This window comes from Silene latifolia, chromosome 11, assembly GCF_048544455.1.
Source record: "Silene latifolia isolate original U9 population chromosome 11, ASM4854445v1, whole genome shotgun sequence".
NCBI classification, from domain to species: Eukaryota; Viridiplantae; Streptophyta; class Magnoliopsida; order Caryophyllales; family Caryophyllaceae; genus Silene; species Silene latifolia.
The window spans coordinates 130,494,724-130,505,070 of NC_133536.1; positions in this window are offsets into that span (position 1 = coordinate 130,494,724).

The following is a 10,347-nucleotide window of genomic DNA, read 5'->3' on the forward strand; positions in this document are numbered from 1 at the left end:
TGCCTTCTAATCTTGTCTCTCCTTGATGCTTGGTCATTGAATTTAATCAATTTAGTCTCGTTTTGCCATGAAAATGCAAGATTTGCACTCCTTTCCTACCAAGGGATCAAAATCTCAAAGAATATGCAAAACAAAGAACTAAAGACAATAAATGGCCCAAATATGCACGAAAAAGCATGGGAACAAGGCTAATTCGGGGGCTAAATATGCGCTAATTATGGTCACATCAGTGCCCTAAAATAATGCTAATATTATTGTTTACTACTACTAGTAAAGATGAGATAATATTAGTGATTTTGTGAGTTTTTACTTCTTAAGTGTTCTAAACAAAAGGAGAGAGTTTACAAATTACTCATATTTTTGTTAAGTAAGAATGACCAAAATAAGAAGAGAGAAAACTCTTCTTATTTTCAAGTTGGTCAGGTACCATGGGGAAGAAGGCCTAATGCATGCAAAAGTTTGTTCTTCTCAAGATTTAGGCTTGCATGCCTACCATTAGTAGGGTATAATTGTCAATTTGTATAGTGTGACATATTCGACATGTTACTAGACATGTTTGTTAATAATGCATTTTTTAACTTATTAAAAATCATTATATTAACAAAATAAGTCACATACAAAAATTAACTAGTAATTCATGATTACAAGAACTTAAAATGGGTCATAGAATTATAAATGACAACAACTTGTATTTATAATAAATCATTCATTCTTATTTTAATTGTTTCATAAACAATAAATAAACCTAAGTAATAAAACAATTTAATTACTTAGTACGAATCTTATTTAATCGAATTACAAAAAGATACGTAATCTCACTCACAAAATCATTTGTTCAATTTTAAAGAATTAATTAACTTGTATCAACATACAACTAAATAATTAATCAATTAAGAGTGTTAACCTAGAGGTATGACCTTAAGGGATCAAGTGATCACCACCGTCACACGACAGTAATGTCAAACTCTAGCCAGCCAATCATTACCGATTAATGTGGATCAATTGACAATAAAATATTACATTCCCTCACGCATTCTTATTATGAGATTTAAATATGTGATCGCATTATTGTTGAGGACACATCCTCCAACAATCTCCCACTTGTCCGCGACAAGTGTGCGTCACCAATTCTCTTGTCCTATTACTATCTCCCACTCAATGTAAGGTGTCTTGCAAGTCGTACTTGCATTTGATAATATCATGAGTGGTTTCCTCAATCTGGAGAATAGTTGTCTGACCGGAATTATCTACCATAGATACCTTCCGAGCATGGCCACGCATTTCCAGTTCATTACTCCTCGAGTGGCCTTGAGATATAAGATAACCCTGACTGGGGTGGACAATTCCTATTGTACTTTTCTCTTCGAATAGTCATAGCTCATTATAACCCAAAACGTGCCCATTTGACCACAATTACGAAGATCATAGAACACAAATCAAAGTCACTCCGAAACTGTGCCATCTTAGGCGAACAGTCTTTAGTCAAAGAATCGTCTCATAAGAATACTATAGTAGCTCTCGCCACAACCAGGCTATAAAAATTTCCAGAACTCTATGAGCAGTCATTAGCCCGACAGAGTATCCCATACAGTCTGCCTATGTGATCAATTAGTCATTTCTCATGACTCTATGACACTTGAACTCGCCATCAATCGCATCACACGCTAGTTACTTCGAGATGTCACCTCATGTAAGTAACTATGGGCGATTACTATGTCAATCTAGTTCACTTTAATGGGGTTCAATATTGTCTCAACAACCCATTTGGATATGACAAAGTAATAAAAATTTAAAAGACAAATGCGATTATCATATATGAACAAATAAAAAAATATTTTATTTCATATCAAATAATCTAGTACAAATTTGGCATACGTTTAAGCCCCATGGAAACAACATGTCCATCGTGTTTAGCCTGCGATAAAGGCTTGGTTAGAGGATCAGCTAAGTTGTCATCCGTCCCAGCCTTACAAATCGCAATTTTCTTTCTTTCAATAAAATCTCTAATAATATGAAATTTTCTGAGTACATGTCTAGGTCTAATACTGGACTTCACTATGCCAAATAAGACATCCAATAACGGTCAAATAATGCAATTACCGTTATTAAATAGAAACACTGAACCGTTATTGCAACGACTGTTGATAAATATATACCACGGTTGTATGACCGTTATATAACATCAATAACGGATCTATAATACCGTTATCACTACTCAAGAACCGTTATAAAACTGTTGTTAATTATGTTTATGGCAATGGGTATACTTTTAAGAAACCGTTGTCCTAGTTTACTATTGACAACGGTTTAGTGGTTCCAAAACCGTTGTTAAATATTATCTATGATAACGGTTCATTTCGTTATCTTATTTAACTAAATGTCAATATTTAACAACGGTTTTATTGCGTGATAAACCGTTGTTATATTTATCAATTGATGAAACTTTGACAACGGTTCTTTTTAAATTAACCGTTGTTAACATTTTGAAGTCGACAACGGTTATCGTTCGTCATCTTATATTTTTGGCGGTTTGAATGGGAAGGGAAAAGATGTCAACGGTTATTTATCTAAATAAAACCGTTGTCAAATAATTGTTTGCAACGGGTTGTTTTAACCGTTTTCGTTTTTAAATTTTTTTTTTTCAAAAAATGATTTTAATTTGTAGCAGCTGCTGGAATGCTATTTTTCAGCTGCTGCTGAAAATAGCATTCCAGCAGCTGTGCACTGCAAAAATTCAATCCTGCATCAAAATATTACACCCCGTGATCAATTAAACCCAGTTTCAAAACAGTACAAACAGGATGATCAAAAGCCAAAACACAACTTCCTCAAAAAAACAAAAGAAGCCAATACACAATGGCTCTATATATATACACACACACACGTACAAAAGCATGATCAAACTATTGAGACTCCGCTAATGAAACAACATAACTAACCCACATATTTCTCATCCGATTGATGTCCTCTGGCGAATATTCTGGGGCTTTGTTGAGTATTAGTGGACACTACAATGGAAAATATATATAATCAAAATAGATATAATACATGGAAGTATACAGAATTGAACTCAATTTACATCTGAAATAGTTTTTAAATCACACTAACCCGTATCGGAATGGTAGAAAGTTTTCCGTCGATAACCTTCCACATGGAGTGACAAACGTAAAAGGCACATTGTTTGTCGTCTGGTGCTTTAGGAGAGTATTATGTAAATCACACACAAATCAGCAGAATTAAATAATCAACCTCTCGCATAAACATTAATTAAATGGTACGAGTAATTATTCAGAGTACACTTACTATTGGTGTGATAAAATTGAGATCAGTGTTGTTTTCATATTTCCCAAATGGACATAATCTTTTTTTTTTTGCTTCAAAAACACAAATTCATAAATATACACACATGCCATTATTATTTGCATATATATGGCTCAAGTCATACAATAACAAATGACATTATTGAAGGTTGTAAAGTTACTCAGTTATCATCCTTACACAACTGTCAGAGGGTTTGCCTTCACGAGAGTCAATCCAGTACACTGTTTTTGTTTCCACTTGGATTGCCAGTAGCACCCAATGCTTCCTATTCATTTTGAGACATTGAACTGTTAGTTCATTAATATGCATTTAAGCATGTTAATAATGAATTTATAGAACCGTGATTCATTACAATAATCACGTATTATACATACATATTCTCATTGTAGGGGGCAAGCCATAGTTTTTTGGATGACATCAACCGACAAGCGATACTATTGATTTGTTCTTCGTATGAAATTCTGTTAACAGAGAACGCCTTAGGACTCAAGAATCCGTAGGCGTGACTAGGGACCTTCCACTCAGCGAACTGATTATTGAGGTACCTATTACGCCACATGGAACGAAGATTGTTATTGTAATTGATAATTTTAACAAACATCATTATTCGTAAATGGAACTGACTAAATAGTTATATTAATAAAATTTACTTCATCCAAATCAAAATGTGAACGACATCTAAATTGTCAAGGTCGACAAATTCCATCAGTTGCTTCGGGTCCAGTATGGCTATATCAGCTATGCCCATAACATCTTTTTCAATGTAATCATGACTACATCACCTTACAGCCAGGTTGTGCAAAGCCTTCAGCGAAGCAGTTTGTGGACCATGGAAAAACGCTCCACTCAAATGCTTTTTCAAAACATTTTTAATTTTAAAAGAGTCGCCACTAAATTTTTAAATGGAATTTAGAAACCACTTTTAGAGATTTGAATTCGTGTGACTTTACGTGTTAGGAAGTTAATTTAATTTCATTAAAACAACACCCAACCCCGCCCGTTGCAATAACGGTCTCTACTAGGTGAAAGATGGCTATTCCGGAAAGATATCACATGCGTATGCAACCATTGAATTTAAATCCTATCATGCGAATTTCATTCTAAGTCGTTTAAAATGCATTTAACTTCGTCGAAGTGGTTTAGCATGTGAGGTTCATTGCTTAAACTAGAAAACACATCCAAAGAGAGGGATAGGAAGGCTTACGCTTAGCATAAGATGTATTAACAAACATTAGTGGTTAGCTCATACATACAATATCAATTATAAATAATGTAAATTAAAATCTAAAACATAAACTAATTAAACTAAGGATTAATCAAACAAAGTCAAACAAGGAAGCAAATTAAAACACAAAACCTGGACAAACCCGTGCACTGCACGGATCTGAAATTTTCGAAATATGTCAGAATTGACCCGTGCACTGCGCGGGTTTTGAATTAATACATTGCTAATTACGAAATAAATACTAAATCAATGCAATAAATTACGAAAATCTACCTAAATTAAAATTACAAATTATAGGTCTGGAAAATCATAAAAAATCAATTTTTATATGGTTAAAAATAAATACACGTAAATTAAATAAACTCGATTTATTAAATTGCCCTATTCCAACACGAGGATATGTAAATGAGACGGGGTGTACGACCGACCGATATGGCGGATTTCTTTCCCATCTCAAGTCAACGCGGGTGCCGGAATGGTACTTTAACTCATACTCAAACTATTCTAGTTTCGATATTAGTTAGACGATGTTAGACAATGGTTAGTAAATAAACAATAAAAAAACGAAATAAAAAGGAGAGAAGGGAGTTTTAATGCACCCTCAACCTACATGTATCGTTGACACCGTCTTGGGTCGTAATCGATCGTAGATTTTATCTCGAGGGGCTGTCGTCGACGAAGACAATTGAAATTGAATTTTGAAATCACGAAACAAACACGTTCAAAAGGCAGACTTGAGCAGCGATTTTCAATCGCTCACCACGACTTCGTTTCTCAACTATTTTTCAAACCGAAAGATGTTTTGGAAACTAGAAAGACTGAATTTTGTGAATATGGAAACAAACCAGAAGTTTTAATGGGATTTGTGCACGAGAATCAAGGCCAAAGACCACGCGTAAAACTCGAAAACAAGATTTGTGTCCCTGTTTTCGAGCGGCTGTCACGGCTTTAGTTTAGGGTTTTTTTGGACGATTGATGGTTGTTATTTGCAGTATGTTGTGTGGAGAACTTAGAGTAATGAATGTATGGTGAGGGGGGGGGGGGTATTTATAAGGAGTTTCGAAGGGTAGAAGTAGGGCAACAAGCAGTCGGGCCTGTTTCGCATAGCTGCTGTCCATCAGCTAAATCGTGGGGTTTTTAGGGTTTGTATGGGAGGTTTTCTTGGTGTTTAAGCTAAGGTAATATGGGTAGGATACTAGGTTATGGTGTAGGGTTAATGGGCGCGGGTTTGGTAGCTGTTTGGAGCGGGTTTTGGGCTCGGGATTGAGCACGTAAAACAGGGGGGGCTGCTTGTGTTGCGGGCTGTTTGTGGAGTATTTGGGACGAGAATTGGATGGGTTTTGTGGTGTTCTAGGTGCTGGGTTGTTGTGGGTAATGTGGAGCGCGGGTTGGTGGTGATGGGTTGCGGGTTTGGACCAAGTTTGAGTCGGTTTAGAAGGGCTTTCGATGGGCTATACAAACACGGGTAAAGGAAGGAATTGGGCTGTGTTGGGGAGTGTTTAGGACGATATTTGGGTGTGGATATGGGGGTTCGAACTGGGGTTGAATGGGTAGAGGCCTAGGTTGGTTAGTGTACTCGAGATTCGTGCCAACTCGTAAAGAAAACGGGCTTAAAAACCGAACTAAAATCGAGCTCCAAAACGTGTGGTTGAAACGAGTTTTAAATTTTCAAATTCGATTTTTCAAATCAATTAACACATTAAAATAAATGATTTTTCAAATCAAAAAATATATTTTATTTTCAATAAAATAAATTTAAGGAAATAAATTCAAATTAAAATAATAAAATGAATTCACTTAAAAAAGCTTTAATTTAAATATCATTTAAATTAATAAAATACTCCGTCGACAACGCTCATTCCACATCGTAAAACGAGCCCAAATAATGACAATGACAACTAAAGAATACATGTGTCCTATCATCATCGGGTGTTTGTCGGGTTCTCTATAAATTCCAATATCGACGAATACGGGTATCTACAGAGCCCCCACTTTGACTGAGGCTTGGACAAGGCGAAAGTCAAAGTATACCCCAGGTCCCTCTCGACCTGAGGATTCTGCGGGTCGTTTATAGTCCATTAGACTTGCGTATGTAAGCTCGCCAGCCATAAGAAGAGATCATACCTGAAACTTCGTCGGGGATCAACTCTTGCTTCATTGCGTCGAATTATCATCGTTAGTCATCGACCCATAAATTGCATATATGGTGGGTTGAGCCTTATCCTCAGGCGCCTACGTATCCGTTTCTGACGGAATCAAACCCGCATCGTAGTTCGGCTCGATGGCCTGTAGCTTTCTGCTGCTTCGGCTCGGATGCCAATATCCCATTGTTCATGTGAGTAAAGACAAAACATGCGCTTTGCTTGTCAATTTCGCTGTTCTTCTAGGGAGAACGATTCACTGAAACTGACGTTTCTGTTGGGGAAATGTCATTTCCGTAGCATTCTGCTGTTGATATTTGTTATGAGGATGCCATCCTGTCTGTTTTGTGGTGGTCTCTAGAGCCGACGGCGACAGAGCCCCCAGTTGGAGCATATTCTGCAAATTTAATCATAATATATAGCACGCGATTCACGTAGCAACATTTTGATACTTGAAATGGTCATCGACCGAATTTTGATGGGTCTCTGGAGCCGACGGCGACAGAGCCCCCAGTTTTAAAGAAAAGGAAAATGGGTTATCGACCCGCAGACCTGAACATTGCTTAGAAAAGGTGGGTCATTGACCCGAACTTTGAATATCTCGAAAATGATTGGCCTCTTCGAGGCGAGAATTTATTTCAGTTTTCTGGATCCAAATGATTTTTCGAATCAACACATAATTTTATTTTCAATAAAATTAATTGCGAAAAAATTATTTCAAATTTCTGGAGTTAAATGATTTTTCAAATCAAAACACAATTTTATTTTCAAAAAAATAATCGCAGAAGTTTATTTCAAATTTCCGGAGTGAAAGCGACGGGTAGACACGACCTTTTGACGAAAAGACTCGGACTTTCTGACCCGTAACCAATGTGGGCGTAACCCAATAAAATCCGTAAGTGTGTACGGGATGTTAATTCCACACGGGACGCGCAGGGGATGAGATTGTAAATTAGTCACTTCGGTGCACGAACTATGACAAATTCCGCAAGAGAAATGAGCGAACAAAACCCGGGACGGATGGGGCCCACTTGGCGTGCCACACGGGCTCTACACGGCCGAAATAGAGGAGGTATGGAACTTGCCTTCTTATTTCAAAAAGCTACCAAATTTCCTAAAACTAGTAGGCTTCCAAGTTTCCAAATTTCCTAGATGATTTAGGTTTCCAAAACCTAAAGGAATTATACTTCCAAAATTCCTCATCACTTTTCATATATAAGGAAGGGCTAAGGGTTGAGATTTCGCACAATTTCTCAAACAGAAATCTCTCTGCTTAAAAGAATATCTTTCTTAGAAAAAACCTAGTCATGAATTCCTTGTTTGGGACCATGAAGGGATGGGCGACAGAATTCAGGGGTTTAGAAATCCAAAATCTGAATGCGGCGGGAATTCAACAAATTATTTTCCTGAGGCAAGTCATGATTCAACCCGCATTTCTTAAAGAGTGCCTGAGAGTGTGGGATCCCGAGCATCATGTCTTTGCTTTTCCGGAGGGAGAAATCTGTCCCCTTCCTGAAGAATTTACCGTCTTGGGAGGATGGACGACCACGCAAGAGCCTGTGGTTCCCGACTTTGTGTCCAACTGGACCCGAAAATACCGCGAATATCTAAACTTGTCGCGTGATGAAGCCCGTACCATCGTCGATGGTGGAAAGGTGGACCTGCTTGCGCTAGTGCATAAATTCCGGCGTGCGAATGACCCAGATATACCCATCATTTATCGACGCCGCGCCTTTGGCCTCATTCTATTGCATCTTTATTGTTTCGAGGGGGTGATAGAAATTTCATCTTATCGCGGCCAAGCTAGACTAATCCGAGTCTTGGAGCAAATGGAGAATGGTGCTAATCCTGCATGGATTATACTAGCTGAGACTATTAAAAGCTTGGATGCACAAAAAGCCAATCCGGATGTTGTATTCATGGGATCAACCCGTCTACTGCAAGTTTGTCTTTCTTCTCTTTTTTCCTTTTTTCTCTTTTCTTCGTCTCTTTTTCTTTTTTTTTTTTCGTTTTTCTTTTTTTTTCGTCCTTTTTCTTTTTTTCTTTTTTTTTTGTTTTTTCCGTTTTTTTTTTTTACCTGCCTTTTTCTGATTGTCTAACAGGTATGGCTCAGCGAGCGTCTTGGTTTGATTGATCCGTCGTTGAAACCAGAAGATTATCATGTCAGAAGTCTCACTAATCGGCGACGGCGCTACGATTCGAGCAAGGATCCGATTCATCGGCGAAATATCTTTGATTAGCGGAACAGGTCTCACATTCGCTGGTCCTTACCATGGCTTCATTTGAGCTCACTTACCGGGCTCGCAGATCATGCGATCATACACGGTATGTCACTTTGTTGGGCTTGGATCACCCTGTCTATTTTTACCCGGACCGAGTGCTTCGCCAATTCGGTCGTCAACAAATTGTCCCTGCGACGGAGGCTTCGCGAGGTCCTGCTTTTGTTATTTCTCAGGGTAGATGTCATACTTGGCTCCATGCGTGGCGCCGAAGGACCGTGTGGCGCATTCCCGAGCCACGCGAGTCTACTTGGGTTTCTCCTTCATATCTCAAATGGACTACAGAACCGGGCCTTAATGCAAGGAAGAAACTACAGAAAGATGATGCCATTGATCGGGAGAAGCATGACAGGGGGTTGAAAAATCGACAATTCTTTTTCGGGCCGATTCGGGCCCGGCGAGACCGAGACTAGGCTTGACGAGAACCCTAGGGCTAAACCTGGTGCTCCTAGCGTGTGGGACCGATCGGGTACTACAAGTGGTGACGTTCCGACACTTGCAGAGAGACTTGGCCCTCGACTAAGCGTAAAAGAGAGATTGGGCCCGCGAGAAGACAGCGTGGTCCCCCCGAAGAAACGGGCAAGAATGATGATGGGTGAGACATCGTCTCGTAGTGACGGGACACGCGACCCAACTAAAGATAGGCGGTAGTTACGGCTCTATTATTTAGTATTACTATTATGCTTTTATTTGCTTTCCTGTTAGTTTGATTTGTAATGGGCGTCGCCCGGATTTATCAAAATAAAAGACACGTATTATTTATTAGAAATCCCCAGTTTCTGCATTGAATATTTCATTTTTATTGTGGTTGTACCCTTTTCAAGGGTTGCCTACGATATCGCTTTTCAACGAGAATCAAACCGAGTTCGTAGTTCTCTCATAAAACATTTCGTGCGGTGGCAACAAATGCCAAACTTAAAACTTATTCAAATACATCACAATTCAAGTGTTATTTCATAACTTTGAGAGTGAGGTCTTAAGGATAGTACTTCTTCAATTGATCCAGATTCGTTGGATTCGAGAAATCATTTCCATCCAAATCTGTCAAACGTACCACGCCTCCTGTGAGTATCTTCTTCACGAGATAAGGACCGGCCCAATTAGGCTTAAACTTCCCTCTTGGATCGACTGGTAATAGAGCCCTTACTGATTTGAGAACTAAATCGCCTTCATTAATTCCCCTGGGCTTCACCTTCTTGTTAAAAGCCCGCTCTATCCTTTTCGATAGAGTGAACATGATACAACGCATTCAAACGACGCTCATCAAGCAACACCAACGAATCATATCGGGCTTGGACCCAATCCGCTTAGGGACTGGCTTTCGAGCAAGATGCGTAGGGAAGGTACTTCCAGTTCGACTGGTTGTACTGCTTCCATCCCG